This window comes from Pan paniscus, chromosome 14 (genome assembly GCF_029289425.2).
Source record: "Pan paniscus chromosome 14, NHGRI_mPanPan1-v2.0_pri, whole genome shotgun sequence".
NCBI classification, from domain to species: Eukaryota; Metazoa; Chordata; class Mammalia; order Primates; family Hominidae; genus Pan; species Pan paniscus.
Genome location: NC_073263.2, coordinates 44,953,005 through 44,975,620, shown reverse-complemented (window position 1 = coordinate 44,975,620; position 22,616 = coordinate 44,953,005). Strand labels below are relative to the sequence as shown.

The window sequence follows — 22,616 nt, the reverse complement described above, 5'->3', positions numbered from 1 at the left end:
AGGAAGATAGAGTAACCTTTGCATTTTAATAATAAGTATGTGATTCATGCCAGATTCCTATGACAATTCATAACTATATTCTTGGATATTTTGATTCTACCTGGCTTGACTAAAAAATAATCTTAATGGAACATTAAATGAGGAGTAGAGAGACAACCTGTAATCAAAATCAAATTATTCTCTGATCTAATTCATCCCGAAGATTCTTAGAATAGTTTATTCCTCACAGTATATTTACTGATACATTGCTGCTTAAAAAAATCACTTTATTTAATAACGACTTGGTTATATATGACTACAGGTAACAAGAACGTCTTTTTCAGGAATCAAATACAAATTTCTGAAACAGTGACTGATAATGCAAAACAAAGGGAAACTAGTGTTCAATGGAATATGGAGGGTCAGATGTGGATAAAATATTTCAAAAAAAAAAAACAGGAGTACCTTAACATTGTAATAGAAATGCAAATGTTTAATCACTCTTTATTCCACCAGGAGAAATGCACTTAAAGTAATGTAATACTAGCCACAACTTATTTGAGAAAAGAATCAAAAGCAAAGATGCCAGGCAGAATTTATATTAAGTTGCAAAAAGTAAAGTCTGGGTTAGATAGAAAAGCAATTATCTCATTTCACATGATAGAAATAACAGAATATTTAGACTATCTTTTCTTCTCATGAGAGAACACTCAATAAATTGAGATAAGAGCATTTTCTCCTATTTCCATTTTAGACATTATATTATTTTTTCGTTTCTCATGCCTGGTTTTGTTAAGTAAGCACTCTCTTGTAGCCAGAAATCATTCTGTCAAAGGATAATAATTCATTTTGTTGTAATTTTGTTTAGTTTAACACAAACACACATCCTTATTCTTTAACTTGTATACTGGATTACTGATTAATTGTTGAGGCACTATTTGGACAATTAAAAATTAGAGACTCCTTTTGGTATAATGATTTTTATAAATTGATTTGGTTTAATATTAATCATTATGAAATAGGTAATAGAGTATTTTTTCCAAGATAATTACATATATATGTGGATGATTTGTGCCCTTTTCAGTTTTTTCTCGCTTTGTATTTTTAACTTGTTTCTCAAGGATTTTGTCTGCAAACATACTGTCATTTGTTACTTATGAGGCGAACATTGTTAACATTAAAATTTGCCATTGGTGCTTACTGTAATCCTAAATTTGATGTGAAAAAATTCCTCCTACATTCCTGCTACTATATTGGTAGAGTCAACTGTCAAAAATAATAATATAAATTTGTAATAAAACAGACATTGTTCATTTTCAAAAGAATAACAAACATTTCAAAAGAATAACAAATAAGAGGGAAAAAAGTTACATACAAAGCTGCCTACATAGAGAAATAACCCTTCAACAATATTATAAAATTTATTTTAGCACTGAAATGTGTTGATCACATTTGCATGAGGAAAAACATCACATTTTACAGTTATTTTAGATATTTACATAAAAATGAGGCTCATAAATAAATCTATATTGACAAAGAAGGACAATGTTTGTGCTGTACTGAGAATGACAACTGTGATGAATCAAGGACAACTGTGAGAGTTAAGTTCAAAAGGAACTGACTTGATGAATAGCAATTTTACCTCAGGCCACAAAGTACACTAGGTCATTGTCTGCAGGCTCTTCTGAACAGCCTGTGTTCATCCAGAATTATACCGGAAGGACAGAACCTGTGTGAGATGAGACAGAAGAGATCACCTTTACTGCCCCGAAGTATATTAATGCTCTTTTTGCAGCTCTCACCATCTTTTAGAGATGCTTATGTTGATGCTTTTTTGATAAACCGCTTAGCCAAAAAATATCTTGAGAAAGTGCTAAACAACTACAATTGAACTTTTATTGTTGGTAAATAGAAAACTTTGATCATTTAATGCACAACACTACAGTGAATGATGGCGGAGTTAAAGATGAAACATGCCTGATTATATAATTATGGTCAAGAATATGATACGCTTTAGCTATAAAGTGCTTTTATTGGAAACAATTTGTCCACTCACCTTCAGATCTCAGTATAAAAGTGGGTTCTCAGACTGGTCTCCCTAAATGCACAGAGTAAACTAGATTCAACTACCATAGGCATTTGCAAATCTCTATACATGATTTGGAAATTATTTGTCACTTTAGTGATATGTCTCCGTTGTTCACTAGACAATATGCTCTGTGATAGTAGGTCACATATCTGCTTTGTTCAATGCTGTGCCCCAGAGTAATTTGGGGGGTACATATTAGACATTCTGTGCATATTTGCTAAATACATATATGAATCAATTGATTTTATAAGTGAAAAACTAGAAGAACCACCTGTATAATATGGATACTACATAAATGCAATGTGTTATAATTATGAAGCAGCATATGGTAATTCATATTTCATTAACATAAGAGGTAGAGACATTTTTCAAAAAGCAGAAAACCAAGAATCACAGGATTGGGTTTATATAAGAAGTGTCACTAAAATTTGTGTGGTCTAGGCAAATTTACTCATAAAATTAGCGTGAAAATTCACTGAGATAATAAGTGTAGAATGTTCTATAACGATCTGTATTTTATATATTTGATGAGTCATAGATATTAGTAGTAAAATTACGGCAACATAACACCTGGCCTTCTGCATAGGTGACCATGCTACATGTGTTTTTCTTCCTGGCAGTTGCCTTCCATACAAGACTACAATTTCTCCCTGTTCTACTCAGAAATATGAATGTGACTCTTGTTGGCAATGAAAGGTAGAAACGCATGAATCAAGTGCAGATGTCGTTTCTCTTCTGCTGTGATGTATGGAAATAGTCTAGATAGAAGCTGCTTTGCGATTTGAGTCCTGCAAATTAGATGACATTGAGCAGAGCAACCACTGACCCATAATTAAAATAAAATGGGAAAATGAAATAAGGTCTGTTTTAATAAGTTTCTATGATTTTTAGAATGTTTTCTACAGCTGCATGACATGACCTAATCCGACAGATTTAACAACCCTCTTTTTTAGTTAGAAGCACTGAAAATTTGATGGCAAGATTACATAAAGAAAGAATGATTGCTATAGTGGCCCAAAACATGATCCAGAAACTTGTATCAGAAGAGCAGTGTTGAGAGTAAATATCTTACATTTTTCAAGCAAGCATTTTTTTTAACATTGAAAGTGCCATTAGAGTTTTAAAATAGTAAGCTTTAAGGCAATCTTAAGATTTACACTATAAACAACTGGTGGGAAACAAAGTAGAAAAACCAGCCTAGCACAGGGCAAGAGTCTAGAAGTAGTGAAGACAATGTTTAGGTGCTAGTGAGTGCCTGAGAGGGCCCTGTGCTTGTGTGATTCCTGGTTTTCTGCTGTTTAAAAAATTTACCCACCACTCACGTGAATGAAATATGAATGACTGTGCCATAGGAACACCCTCCACCCAAGAAAAATGTGGACATCTGAAACGAGAGAAAATGTGCGGTCGGCATTTGATGAGGTGCCAGACCTCATGATCACTGTCCAGTACTAGCGTGGTGAAGCACTGGAGGCAGGTGTATGGTGAGGCACTACTAGGCTGAGGGTCTCTAAGACAATCTCTAGCTCCAGCCTAGATACCAGACTACTGCTGCCGTATAATTGACTCTAGGTAAACAAAGAGAAGAACCACCAAGTTTGCCAATGCACAGAATCATGAGAAGTAATTAATTGTTGTTTAAGCCACTGTTGTGTTATGGAATGTATTAGCCTACTTGGGCTGCCATAACAAAATACCACAGCCTGGCTTAAATGTCAGAAATTTATTTTCTTACAGTTCTGGGGTCTATACATCTAGATCAAGGTAATGTCAGGGTTTGTCTCCAGTGAGGTCTCTCTTCCTGGTTTGCAGATGGCCCTTCTGGCAGTAGCTTCACATGGCCTTTCTTCTGGGTGTGCACAGAGATAGAGATGTCATTTCTTATAACATCATCAGCCCTATTCTCACAATAATGACTTCATTTAACAATTATCACTTTCGTATAGGCTCTATCTCCAAATAAAATCCACTGGGAGACAGGGATTCAACATTTGAATTTTGCCACAGTTCAGCCCATCACATGCAACTAAGGCCAACCGAAACAATATATATTTTTGAATTGTTTTAATGTTCCATTAATCAATTCATTTATTTCTGGAGCAATATTGGAGTCTTAGTTCACAGCTTTCATAATGGCATCTATTTGCCTGGCGCAGTGTCTCACGCCTGTAATCCCAGCACTTTGGGAGGCCAAGGCGGGTGGATCACCTGAGGTTGGGAGTTCAAGACCAGCCTGACCAATACAGTGAAACCCCATCTCTACTGAAAATATAAAATTAGCTGGGCATGGTGGCACATGCCTGTAATCCCAGCTACTCAGGAGGCTGAGGCAGGAGAATCGCTTGAACCTGGGAGGTAGAGGTTGCAGTGAGCCGAGATCGCACCATTGCATTCCAGCCTGGTGACACAGTGAGACTCCGTCTCAAAAAAAAAAAAAAAAGAAAAGAAAAAAAAGAAAGAAAGACATCTGTTAAGAAAATTTCCTGCTTTTATTATATTTTCCCTTTTTTTGACATTGATTTATTCAGAAATATATTTTAGTTTCCAAACACATTTTTCCTGGTTTCTCTTTATTTTTGCTTAATTGGATTGTGGTTATAGGCTTCTATTTTTAAAATAAAATTCTGTTAGCTTTATTAATATCTATTGACAAAAATTATATATATATGAGTACACAATGTGATGATTTGATATACATATGCCTTGTGAAATTTTTATATACCTGTTATATTTATACAAATAAAAAGACCCAATCTTTTTAAATGACTCTGTTTTTAATATTTGGCTGTTGGATAGCTTTGAGGCCTAAATTGCCCCTTTCTGTTTTTGTGCTATTTCTGGAAAAGCAGATAGAGCCCACAGGCACCTTTCTTTGATGAACAGGAAAGATCAAACAACACAAACCCAAGCTCCCATGCAGAAACCCTCTCTCTGCTCCTCCACCTTAAACACTCAATCAAAAAGTCCCATTATGTGAGTAATAAATCTTTTTATACCTTGGTGTTTTTGTGGTATAATCAATCTCCACATCCATATCAGTTTTGGGTTGGAGGGATGGATCCCATAGTGAACCAGAAAACAATTGGTATGTGAACAGGATAGCCTAGGTAATGACCACCACCTGTGGCCCTTTACGTCCTGGTTCACTGATTGGCTCTGCTCTCTGCTGGACAGTATGTACTTTGAGCTGTTGCCAGCTGACTTCCATGTGCTTTGAGCTTTACTTCTTAGTGCCACATATGTTACTTCTGTCAAGGTTCTGCTTCATATTTAACTGGCATTATTTGAAAATTTTGGTAGTTGGTGCTCAAGAATACCAGCATGGGATTAGGGATCTTCCTTAACATGGCACAGATTGTGTGTCTCAGCCTATACCTATCTGTGTGTCAAATTAAATCATTTATTTTGATCTAACCATAAGCTTTGATTGAATCTAGACATCAATAAAACATTGACTCACTTTCTACTGAGTGCTTGGGAAAACACCTATATACTGTACAATTTATGGACCCATTAGGTGGTTGCTTAAATAACTATAGTCACCATTTTTGAATGCTGATGTCAACGCTCTTAATATCAGATAGGTCTCTAGGAATCCAAATGCTGCTACCGCCATCTATACTTCTATCACAACAGAGATTCTGATCCTCAAACTTAAGGAGGAAAACATCCAAGGAACCTTGGCACAGATCTTGGGAAAAGTTGTCTTGAATCCTTTATATCGCCTTATCTTCCACCCACCTCTTCTTTAAAAAGCCAGGGGGCATCATCAATCTATCGGACAAGGATAAAATGGTTGGACTGTGAGTCTGATGAATGTTGTGGCTTGTCAACATACCAAAGAGATCATTCAAACCTGGCTTTTGCCTAGCGCCTCTAAAGCCAGTAATGCAATAAGTACCGTGGGGAGCCTCTTTACTGTGATGACAGCGATTTGGGAACTTCTGGAGGAAGAAACTTATAAATATTAGGAGTGTAGAGAAGGACCCTAAGAACATGGGGACTAACAGGGACAAATACACAAAATGAGCTACCATCAGCACAAAAACCAAGACAGACACCTAGATACATGATGACAAGCCAGAAACTGAGACAGAGGCCCACAGTCTGATATAAATGGAAATAAATTTACTTACTTAAAGAATTTACCCAATAGAAATATTAAAAGGGTGCTGTTTGACATTTAAATCTCTACATCATTGGTTCTAAATTAATTTTAAAATCTGCTGAAATGTACGTATTGACAACTATTCATGGCCTTAACTGATATAGGTGACAAAATTGTTATTATACATGGATGTCCCACTAAATTCACTAAATTTAAACAAAGTACCTGCTATTTTCTTAAGGAAGTTACCAGGCATAAAACAGAAAACTAACAGATATGTGTTACCTTAACCATGAGAAATGTTGCTTTGCCAAAATTTCTAATGGCCATAGTATTCATTGCCCTTAAAATATCCTATAGTGGCCCCTTTGACTCAAGTAAATAATTGAAATAAAATTATGTCTTTGGCACTTAAAATCGACTTGACAAATAAAACCCGATGGATCTTCTAGTTTTTTTAATTAAAAGAGTTGATAAAGCCTAATATAAATTAAAATGTGGGTTTCAATGTTTGAAATCTACTTTGTAGCCCTGTGTAGAAAAGGATGATTATTTTTACTATTTTACTATTAAATAGCCCAATTCAATCTGTTCTTAAAACTGAAAATAATGATGGACATCTTGCAGTGGCAGTGGATGACCATGAACTCAGTGTGGCTCTACCCATTAAAGCCCACACTTATAATATTACTGAAATCATGGATTCCATCCAATCAACAACTAGTAAATACTTTATAGTACTAGATTTGATTAATATGCTCTACTCAGTGCCTAGTTAGGTGAACATGTTCTGTTTAGTGCTTATTTCAGCTGCAATGCCTTCACCTTTGAAGGGATATACATTTTCCTGGATACTGATGGGGTGATTCAATAGCCTTGCATTCTTTTACAGTCTTTGTAGGAAAGATCTTAGTTGTATCTGGCTTTCTCCAGGAGCACAGGTCTGACATTACATTGATGGTATCTCCTCCAGGGAGATTTATTTGTCACACACACATGCAGGACATAAAAGTAATCACAAAGGCGTTTACAAAAAGTAGCGGTGGAAATAGGTTATAACTCTGCATTTACAACAAGGTCCCACTACTTCAGTTAGATTTCTGAAAATTATTTGGTTTGTTAAAAACTGTTCCATCCCTGACACTGTTAGAAACAACAACAACAACAACAAACTATTGATCATCTCAGAACCAAGAATGTTGAAAGAATCTTGACTTCTTTTAAGGCTTTGAAGGTTCTGGAGGCAATATATTCCTATTTTAAAATTTTATTTAGCCTAATTTATGCTATAATTCACAAATCAGCCCACTCTGAATGGGATTCTCTGCAACAAGAGGTTCTGGAATCTGCCCAACTTGAAATTCAACAAGCAGTCTCATGAGTATCCCCTAAAGATTTCCATAAAGGAGAACTTCTCTGTTTTTAGTCTATTGTCAGATGAAATCACGCTGAAGAAAATCGCCTTCTCACAGAACAACTGGCCAGATATACGACCCCCAAAATCAACTTGATAATGAGAACTGAAATTCATATATTCTTCTGATGGTAGAACCACCAAATACACAATGAATACCGCTGGGTTTCTGCTGCTACCCATCCCCTAACCAGAACATAAATTTTTAATTTATATATTCTGAAGATGTGCTGTTAGGAATATTTACATTTATACATTTTAAAAGATTTAGATATTTAAGGGTAATTCGAATTCTTATTTTCTAGTAAAAATTTTATGTAAAGTCTATATTGTCAGATATAAACGTGGCTATCTCCGCTATTTCCAGTTACTACATATTTGGCTAGATCATCTTTTATCACTCTTTTATCCTGAAAATTTGTTCTTTGTTTTTATGTATGTTTATTTAAAAATATATAGATAAATTTAGTAGTTTAATGCAGTTTTATAATCTTTGTCTTTTCTAGGTCTTTTTTATTAATTAATAATTATTATATTACTGAACTACTGTTATTTCTCAAATATCTTATGTAATTTGTTTATACCATCCCTTAATGTGGTTTTTCTATTTTCTTACGTTTTAATTGATTTAAATCTTTTCTTTATTTTCTCTAATAATTTGTAACTTAAATATGTCATTTCTATTTCCCTAATATTTTCTGACAGATTTTTGCTATAAAACTCACCTATCAACGTTAGGGCCACTATTAGCATATGATTTGTCATCTAATTCAGGGCATTGTTGAAAGTATGAGTTATATTTGTATTTATAGTGAGACATACAGTTTATTTACATAATTATACATTTAAAATATCGTGGGAAGCCAGAATGTATGTCAACCAAGTAATTGTTAAAATTAATATCTCTTTCCTCATGCTAAATGAAGTAATGATTTTTAAAAGTTATGTCTTTGTTTCTATCAACCTACAAATTTATCAATTATTTTCTTTATCATTACTTTTTGAATCTCAAATTTTACATTTGAAGTAATTTTTCTTCATCATAAAAACATCTATTAGATCTTTCATTAGAAAATATCTTTCATAGAGAACATTTGTTAGTAGAAAGTATTTTTATTCCACTATCATTCTTGAAAGATACATTGACTGTGCGTTAGAATTCTAAGCTAATTATTTTCTCTTAGTACTCTGCAGACATTCATTTATTCTCTGACTTCCAGTTATTATTTATCTCTTCTCTGGCTATTGTTAAAGTCTTTTTGTTAACTCTAGCTTTACTAAGATGCATTGAAGTGAAATTTATATTTTATGCATTATGATTTGAATTTGGGGCTTCTTAAATCTGTGTGTCAACACTTGCCATAAATTTTACCATTACCTCTGAAATTATTACATATTTACACATTTATTTATACGTTTATTTCCAGAACTTCAATTAGATGCAGATCATACTACCTTACTCTGCCTACCATGTCTTTTTATTGCTTTATTTTTTACATGCTTATTACTTTGTCTTCTCAGAATTTTCTTGTTATATATTTCAGCTTATTAACTGCTTTTCAGTCTTGTCTGCTAAGTAAGCAATGTTGTTTTATACAAATTATCTTTGTAAATTTCTAGTGGTTATATATCTCTTTCAACTCAGCATATTGACTAGATCATCCTCCCCCCATGCAAAGCTGACCCAAAACACAGAAAAATAACATTAAAGTTGACCTCATTACAAATATCATATAAATATCGCATTCTCATTATTTTTTTCTTTCCCTTTATACCTTTTGAGTAATTCAAACTGGATGCTTATGAAAACTTTATCATTTTTGTCTAACTTCATATCTAGAATCAATTTGGTTCAATGCAGCTTCTAACCACCAGGATATGCAGGCATAAAAAATGAGTAACAGAAAATATATTTTCATACGCAGCTTATGATTAAAGAAGAGAAATGGCATTTTCATGGAAACCCACAACACGCAGAATAATAAAATGATTTCCATGTAAGAACAGATAATATCCAGGCACACTGACCACAGTGTTCTTCCTTCAACACTCCCCATGACTGCAGGGCACATCTCTAAAATATTTGCTTCGCATCTCCTTTACCTTTCTCAAAGATTTGCTCAAATCTCATCTTCTCTATGTGTCGTTATGCCCACAATACTGCACCATGAGGCATTACCATGGGAACCGCTCATAATCCATATTCTACTTTAAAAAAATGTAACATTTACCATATATGCATATATATTTTTATATGTATACGAAATAAGCCACCTCTTTTTTTTTTTTACTTTTAAAGATTTTATTTTTATTTAGAGCAGTTAAGCTCATGCCACAATAGAGCAGAAAGTACAGAGAATTACAGTAGTCTCTCATTATCTGTGGTTTGACTTTTCAGTTTCAGTTACTTTCATGGTCCAAAAATATTAAATGTAAAATTCCAGAAATAAACAATTCATAAGTTTAACATTGCACATCATCTTGAGTAGCATGATGAAACCTCATGCTGCCCCACTCTGTCCTGCCCAGGGACCAGGGCCATAAATCATCCCACCCATTAGTCACTTAGTAGACCCCTTGGTTATCAGATTGATTGCCATGGAACTGTAGTGCTTGTGTTTATGTAACCCTTATTTTATTTTACTTAATAACAGCCCCAAAGTACAAGGACTGTGATGCTGGGATATTTTTATCTGTCATATTTTACTGGTAGTTGATATGGTTTGGCTGTGTACCCACCCAAATATCATCTTGAAATCCCACGTGTTGTGGAAGGGACCCAGCGGGAGGTAATTGATTCATGGGGGTGAGTCTTTCTCTTGCTGTTCTCATGATAGTGAAAAAGTCTCATGAGATCTGATGGTTTTAAAAACGAGAGTTGAGCTGCACAAGCTCTCTTTGCCTGCTGCCATCCACCGAAGATGTGACTTGCTCCTCCTTGCCTTCCACCATGGTTGTGAGGCCTCCCCAGCCATGTGGAATGGAACTGTAACTCCTATGCACCTCTTTCTTTGGTAAATTTTCTCAGTCCCAGGTATATCTTCTTTTTCTTTTTTTCTTTTTTTTTTTTTTGAAATGGAGTTTTGCTCTTGTTGTCCAGGCTGGAGTGCAATGGCGCAATCTTGGCTCACTGCAACCTCCGCCTCCCGGGTTCAAGTGATTCACCCACCTTAGCCTCCCAAGCAGCTGGGATTACTGGCGCGTTCCACCACCCCCGGCTAATTTTGTATTTTCACTAGAGACAGGGTTTCACCACGTTGGTCAGGCTGGTCTCGAACTCCTGACCTCAGGTGATCCACTCACCTCGGCCTCCCAAAGTGCTGGGATTACAGGCGTGAGCCACCGCGCCTGGCCCCAGATATGTCTTTATCAGCAGCATGAAAACTGATTAATACAGTAATATTGTTATTAATTTCCTAATATACCTAATTAATAATTAAAGTGTCTTTATTGTAGATAGGTATATATGTATAGGAAAAACACATAACACTCAGTTGACCCTTGAGCAATACAGATTTTAACTAAGTGGGTCCACTTATGTACAGAGTTTCTTCCACCACTGTCACCCTTGAGGCAGCAAGACCAACCCCTCCTCTACCTCCTCCTCCTCAGCCTACTCAATGTGAAGATAATGATGATAGACCTTTATGATGATCCACTTCCACTTAATAAATAGTAAAACATATTTTCTTTCTTAAGATTTTAATAATATGTTCTTTTTCCTAGCTTACTTTATTGTAAGAATACAGTATATAATACATATAACAGACAAATATGTGTCAATTGACTCTTTTATGTTATTGATAAGGCTCTAGTCAACAGTAGCTATTAGTAGTTAAGTTTTTGAAGAGACAAAAGTTATGTGCGGGTATTTTATTGCATGGGGGACTGGCACCGCAAACCCCTATACTGTTCAAGAGTCAACTAAAAATACAAAGTTTGGTACTATCTGTAGTGGTTTCAGGCATCCACTGGAAGTCTTAGAACTTCTACCCTGTAGATAAGATGTGACTAGTGTGCTATATACCCACTGCCCACACCCATGCATTTGCTCCCCTATTATCTACATCCCCTACCACAATTATACCTTTGTTATAATTGACGAACCTACATTGGCACCTCATAATAACTTGAAGTTCATAGTTAACATTAGGATTTACACTGTATGGGTTTGGACAAATGTCCAAATACCAAACTGACAGAATCATACAGTATGTATCTTTTCAGATTGTTTTATTTCACTTAGTCATATTCATTTAAGGTTTCTCTATGTCTGTTTATGGCTTGATAATTCATTTATTCTTAGTGATGATTAATATTTCATTGTCTGGATGTGTCACAGTGTATGCACCCATTCACTTATTAAAGGACATTTTGGTTGCTTCCAAGTTTTGGAAATGATAAACAAGGCTGCTATAAAAATATGCTGTGCAAGTTTTTGTGTGGATATAAGTTTTCAATTCCTTTGTTAAGTATACAGGTGGACAGTGGGCAATTGCTGGATTTTATGTTTATTTTGTAAGAAAGCTCCAATGGTCTTCCAAAGTGACTGTACCATGTTTAATTCCCACCAGCAATGAATGAGAGTGCCTATTACTCAAAATACCTGCCAGCATTTAGTGTTGCCAGTATTTCAGACTTTGATCATTCAAAAGATGTGTAGTGGTATCTCATTCTTATTTAATTTGCATTTTCAATCAGGTTATTTGATTTGTTATTGTTGAATTTGAAGAGTTCGTCGTATTTTTCGTAAGTCCTTTATCTGATGTGTGTTTTGCAAATATTTTCCCCTAACCTGTGGATTGTCTTCTAATTATCTTAGCACTGTCTTTTGCAGAACGGTTTTTAAATTCATCTTACCAATTTTTCTGTTTCTTGGATCATGCGCTTGACGTTGTATCTAAAAGGTCATCACCACACCCAGGATCATCCAGGCTTCTTCTTATGTTATCTGCTGGTAGTTGTATACTTTTGTGTTTTACATTTAGATCTAAGATCCATTTAGGATTAAATTTTGTGAAGGATGTAAGGTCTGTGTCTAGATTTCATTATTTTGCATGTGGCTACACAGAAGCTCCAGCACCATTTGTTGGAAATACTGTCTTTCCTGCATTGTGTGACCTTTACTCCTTTGTCTAAGTTAAGTTGATTTAAGATCAATTGTATTTATTTGGGTTTATTCCTGGGCTTTCTATTCTAGTCTTTCTCTTTTCTATTTTGTTGATCTATTTGTTTATTCTTTCACTAACATTTATCATATTTTAGCCTCTATAACATTTTCTAACTGATTGTACTTTTTTGGTTATAATCTGTCTCTCCTATCCAGAATATAAAACACACAAAGATGGAGACCTTCATATATTTTGTTTTTTCTTTTATCTTTTTCCTATTTTTGTTTTCTATTTACTCTAGTGTACCCCAAATGATGACTTCAGTTCCTGTATATAATAGTTTCTTAGTACAGATCTCCGTCTAAAAAAAAAAAAATTGCCCAATGCTATGCAGTAATTTTTTCCATCAGAAGATTTTATCTGCTTTTACTTAGGCTACATTTTTTACAATTCTATTTGCAAGGTATGTTCTGAGCCTCTAGATTTTTCTGATGTATAGCCTATTTGGACAAACTCTTGTTTAAAAGCATGTGTCAAAATATTTGAAGCTGTATGCTTGATTTTAAACTTTGAATACAGCACAACTTTGAGGTGTTCACATTTTTAAGAGGTGCACAAGTTTCCCTGACATCACTTAGCAACTATCTGCAGTAGTTGTGCCTTAACACTCTCAGTTTCACATGGTAATACAGAAGACCAACAAACACTAGTTTTGTTCCTTCCAAGAGAGTTTACCAAAATACTTTTTAGAAATAGCTGTGTTTCACTGTTCAAGGGGCGGTCAAGCTGTGCTGCAGGACAGAATATAAAATGAGTGTGGCCAAGGTTAACAAGCAGATGAATGCCACCCAGGGAAGAGACCTGCATGATTTGGGGTCACTGAGAACCGAAGACATGTACACTAGGCTCCAGTGGTATGGTACAGCTATTTATTTACAGAAAAAGAAGAAAAGGAGTGCAAGACTTTGTTTCCCCATGGCCAGAGAATCCACTCCATAGCCGATGTGGTTAAGTGTGGCTGCAGGTCCCTCACTTTGTACTGCACTAAAGGGACCGTGACCTCTTCCCCTTGGGTCTGAAATATAGAAAGCTGGGGGAGTGCCAGAGGATCACTGAAGCTCGGGCCTAAGCAGAATACTTATGGAGCATACATCAAGCCTAAACAGGGAAAAGTATTTTCTTGCTGGAAATATGACAAGCCCAGCCCAGGCTGTGAGGGTTTTTTATCTCCCAATAAGAAATATTACAGGCCCAAGGCCACTCTTACACAGCCATGCAGGCAGCAAGAAGTTGCATATGCTGCCTTTCTCAACTTGTTTGAACTTAACTTTCTAACCTTTAAGCTAACATTTAATTTCGTACCTACCACATCTTTACCTGTGGCAAGCTTGCCACACAGCATGTTGGACTGTTTCAGGAGAGTCATGGCCAAGATTTATTTACTGCTGCAGCAACTAACAAACATCCATCTTTTAGAACTGGGTTGTAAGAAAGCATAAATTCTTGTTTATTTGGTAATATCTTAAGTGTATTTAGGGGTGCCTAATAATATGTGCGATGGAAGACTTATTATATTACCATTAATTATAAAATTATATTACAGGTAACATAAATCTAAGTAGTTAAGTAGGATGCTTGAATTCTAATAAAACAGTGAATAGGACTATTACCTATATACAGTATTCAAGTTTTTAAAATTTGTGCTGTAAAAGTGGATTTATAAAAATTTTCAAAACCATTTATTTTATATAGTGTTCAAAAGCAGGATAACTAAACATTAAAAGGACTTTACTTTTTAAAACAATATTGACATATTTTATTGATTATAGCCCAAGTGATCATTTATATTCAGTTCATAATGATAATTATTTCAAAGAGCTACAAGGTATCAAAATTCTTATTTAGAACGACATACATTTTATTGTTGATAAAACAAACAAGCTTCTGTTGTAATCAATAGATGAGCTATATAACTAATTATTTTATAATTTTATTTAATCCTATAACTCTAAATCATCATTTGATTAGAGAGCTGAAAAGACATTCAGCCTACAGAGGTTGAATATAATTAACCTCTGTGACATAAATGAATATAATTATTTATGTCACTGAGCACAGCATATTATCTAATTTGATATGCAAATGGGTACGTAATAACATAAATTACATGTTAAATTTCAGATATAGAACAATAATGAAACCCTTGCACCTTGCAGTTTATACAGGAAAATTATAATGATACTGGTTTTCTTGATCTTTTGGACAAACAAAATGTATAGAGGTAGTTCTCTAGGTCAGAAAAATGCCCTGTTTAAAAAATTATCACAAGAAAAATTAGCATAAGGTCATTTTTAAAATGTTCAAAAGACACTAGTATACTCATGAAAGTAGTTATTTTAATTGCTAAAAGTATTCACATATGGGAAACTGTTTCTACCATTTGCATAAAACATGCATGATATGTTTACTGTCCAAAAGAGGTTGGGAAATTTTAACAAAAAGCAGCATATCTGCTGAGGGGCCTGTATGTTTTAAAAGCTTAAATAAAATCGAATGCATTTAATGGGATTGTTGTAAGATTTATATCTGGGTGGGGGCATTTTTAAATGAACTTACATTGTTCTTAAATATTATTCTTTGAAAGAATTTCTTGAAAAAACTGAATATTGATGAATAATTGAGCTTATCTTAAAGTCCTTTAATTGACATAATCTAGCAAAGAAATGAGCTCATGTTTCAGAGCTCATTTGTGTATATAGAACAAACATCACTATATTTTTTCAGTATATACTTATATTTTCTCAAAAATTAGTATACCAGAATAGTTTTTAAGATATATATGCATATATACACATACACACATATACATACATACACATATATATGTAGTGTACATATGTGTCCCACACATTAGAGAAAATAAAGGACACAGAATATAATTTTATTCTAATAAACTGCTTATCTGACTTCAGTGATAAATACAATAACCTTTGGTGTTAATAAACTTTGTCTTATGGAAAAGCACACAAAACAGTGAGAAAATATTGGTTATAGCTCTTCAAAATCAGTAGCTAGCTGGGATAATAACTCGCTATAGAACATTTTCTTCAGGAAAAACATTGTTATTGATTATCTTCATAAAAAAATTTGTGTTTTGATTTGACTCACATCATTCTTTTGTTGCGAAGTTTTCCAGGTTAGCTTGAAGCCTAATCATGTATTCAGATTATCCTCAATGGTTCTCATCACTGTCTGCACAAAACAGTCACCTGAGGCTTTATATAATACAGGTCTCTGGGTCCCATCTCTAGAGATATTGATTTAATTGGACTGGGTTGCATCCAGCACACTCGGGTTTTTAAGACTTCAAGGTAATACCAGAATGCAGCCTAAGGAGAGAACCACTGATGTAAGGGATTGATTTTTGTAAATACTAGACACATTCAAGATAATCAAAATTTTAAAACTTACATTTATATCTCCATTGTTTCCACACAGCTCCATCATTATTTTAAAACCAATCAGCCATTAGTTAGATATATTTAACACACATTTTTTGCACCAAAGGGTGTAACTATAATTATAAATCAAATAGTTGATGATGATACTCCTTTCTCCAAACTCAAAATATAATTATGTATTTGTTCATTCATTATAAAAATACAAGTAGTTAAACAAGTTGGAATTTTTATGAATATACTTTTATATCTGAATTAAAATCACTTCCCGTGAAATTCTGTAGTGTTTGGTGAGGTGAGACATTTCCCAATGGGAGGCTCTCTTGTGTCTCATTATTATTAGGAACTTGTGTGAAAGTAAGTGTAACATCCACTCATTATGTAATGCTTCCTATAAAAGAATTGCAAGAGCCCCCAAATTAGTGTTCTATGAAGGTATTGTTTTAATGATGGTAATTATCACTGATGGTAATGTGACTGCTTCCTAGGAGCTAAAGTAAACAGTCTTACTTTGAAGAATGTAATACAGAACATAATGACTCATATAAATGAAATAGCCTGATAATCTTGTCAGATGAACTGTAACACCTTGTGGGACTATTAGAAACTATGTTAACTTGGATCTCTTCCTATTTACATAACGAGTTTTAATTTATGTCACGTAAATTTCCCACACTGAGTTAGACTGAGGTCAACTCTGGATAGTCTCACTGTTCCAACAGAAGCCTCATGAGATCTGGAGTTCCAAATTTGTCTACAGAGTACTCTGTAAAGACACACACACATAGGTGCATGCAGACATACACAACCACACATAAACATACCATGAAGAAACAGAGGCAACTACAGCTAGATAGGACAAAAAAAAAAAAAAAAAGCAAAGAAAAAAACCTCAAAGAACACAAAACTACAACAATCAACAATACAGAACCTCATTATAAACAATAAAACCATTCACAAACAGAACAATCAGAAACAATGAAAGGTTGAAGAAACAATATTGTCTATGAGAGATAGCTACAAATAGGCTCAGGCATGCATTAAAATGATTACTAAGCCTAATGTTCTTCCACTGATTCTTCTTAGCCAGAGTAGCTGGGGACAGGAATGAGATAAAGGGAGTAATATTCTTCTATACTCAAACCTTATCATAGGCTTGTGATTGAAGCCTGGGTGACAGGGGTGTGTTTCTCTGCAGGATTTCTAAGATACACTGTTATCTCTCTGGGCTTGTGCCTTGTAGCATTGTAAACATGAACACTATATAGCCTATGATCCTATGATCAGATTTCTGCACTTCAAAATAAGTACTGCCCCCATTACTAATTGACATTTTCAAGTGTAAATTCTACAGAATAATGCATTCACATCCTTAAATAATGGGATTCAATTCATTATTTTAAAGCACATCTTTTTTTCAAGGGTAAATGCATAGCGCTGTACTTTTCTGGAAACAAAGAAGCAAAAAAAGGGAACATCGATTTTACAAAAGTTAATTTCAAATACGAAAATAATTTACTTTTTATGTTATTGTTAACATGACGTGTTCATTAAGTGAGACATAAAATTATTAAAACTTATCTAGCAATGTCCTTTTAGGCAGCATTAACAGAAAAAAATTCTTTCACAGGTATGAAATATATTTATTAACTCACTCAAAAATATTTCCTGAATGGATGCTATGTTCCAGGCCTTATTCCATGTTCCAAGAATGTAACAGTGAACAATACAGACACATTTCCTGACCTCACAAATCCTCCAATCTTCTGATCTTTGAGTCGATTTATTTTTAGTAACTTCTGAAGATAGAATTATTCTTCATGGTGTCATTATAATTTAATCCCTACATTCCCAACAAAATCCTTACATCAGTACTATAGTTGACAATTATAGATACTAACCTTTAAAAATAAAAACTTAATTTACTCAACATATTTTCAATTCACTAACAACTTATAACTACAATTTAAAATTGCAACAGATCTAATTTTAAAATAATCTTCATGTGGTCGCTATAAAAGTTTCTGACATGCTATGGTTTATATTACAACATCCAAAAAAAAAAAAGATATAACATTCTCATTTTGAAGTTAAGAAAAAAAAGTTCTATTATATCAAAACTGAATCAAAAGTTAAGAAAAAGGTCATGCACAGCTGTTTTGATGGTAATTGCATTACTTTTTTTTACATTTAAAATATAATTGTTAGGACTAATCATCCTTATATTGTTATTTACTACATAGTTCTGTAAAAGTAGTGTTTTATTATATTTTTGGTAGTTGATTTTTCTTTCCTCTAGCCACTTTATTTAAATTTCCTGTACATATTTGAGTTTGTGCCCCCTGTTTCATAGCATCACAATGGAAGTGCTACTCTGTTGGAGTGAGGAAATTCTATTTGGAGTATGGGACAAGGTACTGATTTCCCACTGTAGTAGGATAATGGTTTCTTAAATATACAAGTCTTGTTGGATAGGAGGGGAGAAATGTGATTCAACAGACAGATAAACCACGGGTATTTATAATCAGGGTGTGGTTACCAAAAAGTCTGATCCTAAGGTGTGGCAGACCAAGTGCCAGGCAGAGACTCTTGGGAAGCATCAAGGACCACCCAGTTCGCTAACTCAAGGAGCCCACTGCATTTACAATCAACAAACACAATTTATGCTCGTATGATTTTGGCCTACCTGATTCTTCATATCCACTCAAAAGTCTTATACTTATCCCATAATCATCTGTGGTGTTATTCACAACAAACAAACCAATGTTCCTCATCATTTCTCCAAACTCTCATCTATTTTGAAGCTCATGACAACAGTTTATGACACACATTGCCCGTTTTTGCCACAGCTATTTACAGATCTCCAGATCTGTAATTTTGTCTCCCTCATTCTCTGGAAGTTTAGTAATTCAGCTTACTATCTTTCTCTTCCAAACTATCTCTGCAACTTTTCAGTAAATTTCCTATCCATATACACTATGCTTTCAATATCCATTTACACACGCAGTTCCTTTAGGAATTCTCCTTCAATGGACTTCTGGTCCCTGTTAGTTCAGCCATCTGAACTTTGAAAATTACCAGTAACAGCTAACCCCTCTTCCTCACTTATTACTAGGTTCATCCCATCTTCCAACCAATCCATTGATACTACTGTATTTTCACTGTACACCATGTCTTTCCTACCCATCTGACTTACATCTTATGACCACTCATTATAACCTCTTTCCATTGTTCATAAAGCCTCAATACCATTATCAGCACCCATGTTTTATTTTCCTGAAAAAATGTTTACTGTTTTCACTGGTTTTTCACTGGTCACCTGTTCTAAGTCATCATCGAATAAGTGAACTTAAAGGAGAAAACCTCACAACAGTGTGGAATGATCTCATTTTAATATCCTGACCACTGAACTCAAGGGATTCCTTAAGGCTGTAGGGTGATACCACTCTATCTCCTTATTCAATTTGCTCTCCCATTATTCTGCGGAACTGTTCCAATTATTCCCCACTCTATGGAACTAGAGCATTTTTCTTCCAGATACATATTCATGGCTATTATTTCACTGAGGAAGTAGAAAGTATATGAAGAAAATGCCTGCATGGACCCATCATCGAGTCTATCAACCTTCCTATACTCCTATCCTCTTCCCACAACAAATAAGCTATATGCTCCTATATAAGTCTCAGCTCTACACTTGTGCAACAGATCCCATTACCTCTTGTTTGCAAAGTGAATTACTCTGGCAACTTCCCTATCATGTTCCTGTATGATCAATGTTTTCCTTATTATTTGGGCATTTTCATTTGTATAGAAACATTGCAGTTTCTACTGCCTTAGAAACAAAGCAACAAAAAAAATAAAAGTCCATTGACTCTGCCTCTTCCTCTAATGCCTGACTTGACTGTTCTATTCAACAAAACTCATTGAAAGTGTAACTGTACTTACTGTCTGAACGCTTTCTCTTCCCATCCTCTCTCCAACAAACTTCAATCAGACTTTGCTTCCTCTACTCTGAAGAAATATCACATGCTGTTGTCATCTCTGCTCACCTGAATCCACTGGTCAATTATCAGTTCATGTTTAAGTTGACTTAACAGTATCTTTTCACACCCTGTTATCCTTCTACAACTTTTAGAACATTAATTTCCTCAGACCACAACTACATTCTACCTTGGCTTAATTTTTTTTTTTTGCAAGTTTAAACTGATAATTTATTTGTGAGAAAAAAAAGGCTAGTTTTGATGAGAAAAAGTTCAGTCCTTTCCTTGTAAATACAAAGAAACTCAACAGGAACTTTAAAGGTAGTAGGACAGAAAATGCAAGAGTAACTCTTACAATCCTTTTCAATTAAACAGACAAATGAAGTTGAAGACAAGTGTTAAAATACTATTCGGCCTGAATATTTATCAGCCTATACATCCTGTTGTTCAATTGTCTTTTGATTTAAAAAAAAAAGCAAACCAACAAACTTCTAAGAGGTATCGCCCCATTTAGAGTGATGAAAATAACTTAGTTCCCCTCCCCAAAGATATTTTTTATCCTCTAAAAATGCTATATAATATCTTACACAAATTAACCAGTGTTTTTACAAAAGTAATGCAGTTTTGGACTGATGATATTACACTGGATTTGTGGTAAAGTACTAGGCACAAGATATATATACCAATTAGGCATGTTCCGTCTAATCAGTTTCTAAGGATATCATTTAATTCTTGGTAATATAGAATAACTGGTATGATTTTGATACTTAAATCATAAATTGTGGAGAAGAAGAAGCAATGTATTATAGTAACAGGGTTTCTATCTAGCAACCAGTTGCAGTGTTGAACAAAGCTCTTCTATGAACTTACTGAATGTGTTTTGCCGTTGGTCACTTGTTGTAGAGCTTTGATTTGATTCTTCCGTCTTCATGCTTTCTCCATCTGCAGTCTTTAACATTTCTTCATCTTTGTCATCATGTAGGTCTTTTCAAATTAATTCTCTAGCTAGTTTGATATTGAGTCCCTCATTGTAGTGAAGCTTCCTTTTCATTGGAAATTGTCGCCTTTCTTCTCGTTCTTCAGGTGAGAGGTCACTAGCCTCCTCTCCACTGCTTTCTTGTTCCTGAACCCGATACTTTGGGTTCAAGCCTTCAGCAACAGCTAATTTCTTAGCTAAGATATCTGGTGCCACGGCTTCAGTGGTTTCTGTACCACTACACGCATCTTCACCATCACCCATCTTACGACAGGAAGGAGTGCTTGGTTCATCTATTTTCATTAAACCACAGTCTTTGTCCGCTGGATGATATGTCGCCAGGATGTTCATTTCTTCCCACTTCTGGGATTTTTTGCTCAGCTCCTCCTCGACACTCCCGCTGGGCTGTTCAGCCGAGGCCACCATAGAGGAAGCTGTAGAGGTCTTGTTCTTCAGGATCCCCTTGACTGGCCAGTGCGAGGCAGTCCAGGCCGCCATTTCTGGGCGCTCTGGCCGTTGGCTCAGGGTCGCTGCTTGGCGTGGAGTCCGGAAGAGAAGAGTCGGGCACTTGGCAGAGACCGTCCAGGGAGCCGCGGAGCCCGCTCAGGGCTAAAGCGGCCGCATCTGCCGTCTCAGAAACGGCTACCTGAGTGGTTGTCACGAAACAACGACCCCGGCGCAAGAGCCAACGCCGAAGGAGTGGCGGCTGCTCACGTGCCCTTAGCCGCCAGCACTTCAGCCGCTGGCCGCGGGGAGACGCCGGCAAGAGCTCCAGCTCCGGAGCGACGCCAAGCCTAGCGGGCCCGCCCTCTCGCGATATCTTACCTTGGTTTAAATTCTATCACATTGGCAGCTGGTTTTCATTCCCCTTTGCTTATCCTTTTTCATTTTATGGATCTGGAATTTCTTCTGTGTCTACGAACTGAGACTTCCAACCACTTCTCTATTATAATTTCTGCACCCAGTTTCTAAGTTATTTCTTGCAGTCCAATGCCTGGAAAAGTAGTCTGTATGTTTGATGACTCTGTTATATCACTTTATTCCGAGCTCGGCTTTTGTTTTTGGCACATCATAAGTCCTTTTAAAATACTGTTTGAAGAAATATGGAGATGAGTGAGACCTAAAATATCAGGTATCTTTATACAAGGAGCCATTGAGCTGGCTATTAGCAGAACCAGTGCTAGTCGTCGGACTTTTGATCTTATTTTGAGTCCAAATTAGGAATTCCTTCTTTCATCATGAATTTAAAATGCATTATTTTTCTCTTAAAAATGGTGCCTGCCAGATGATTGATGCCTTTATACTTGAATATCAGTCATTAAACATTTCATTTACAGTCAAAATATACTTAATATACTCAGCACTATTAAATCTCGTTAATTCTGAGAAGGGATTGAATGACTTGCAGTGTCATGATATCTAGCAATTGGGATGTTATAAGAAATACAGCTGATAGAGATAAATAGATGATAAATAACATAATATTCTTTACACAAATTTT

The 22,616-nt window shown here is 35.1% G+C and overlaps 1 protein-coding gene and 1 pseudogene across 4 annotated transcripts in view; both read right to left on the bottom strand.

Moving 5' to 3' along the window:
* Positions 1 to 21,613, bottom strand: part of LOC129392957 (protein phosphatase inhibitor 2-like) — a 42,294-nt pseudogene extending 20,681 nt beyond the window's left edge.
* RUBCNL (rubicon like autophagy enhancer) overlaps positions 1 to 21,911 on the bottom strand; it is a 95,370-nt gene extending 73,459 nt beyond the window's left edge. Inside the window, exons 1-4 of one of the 4 annotated variants that reach the window (XM_055096700.2) lie at positions 21,010 to 21,911; positions 17,815 to 18,002; positions 15,870 to 16,090; positions 1,622 to 1,708 (exon numbers count right to left, since the gene is read on the bottom strand). The gene's annotated coding sequence lies outside the window, so the exon portion shown is untranslated. Of the gene's footprint in view, positions 1 to 1,621; positions 1,709 to 15,869; positions 16,091 to 17,814; positions 18,003 to 20,104; positions 20,171 to 21,009 lie in introns of all 4 variants that reach the window. The other 3 variants (XM_055096704.2, XM_055096703.2, XM_055096701.2) reach the window with 3 other exon arrangements.
* Between the last annotated feature and the right edge of the window lie 705 nt (positions 21,912 to 22,616).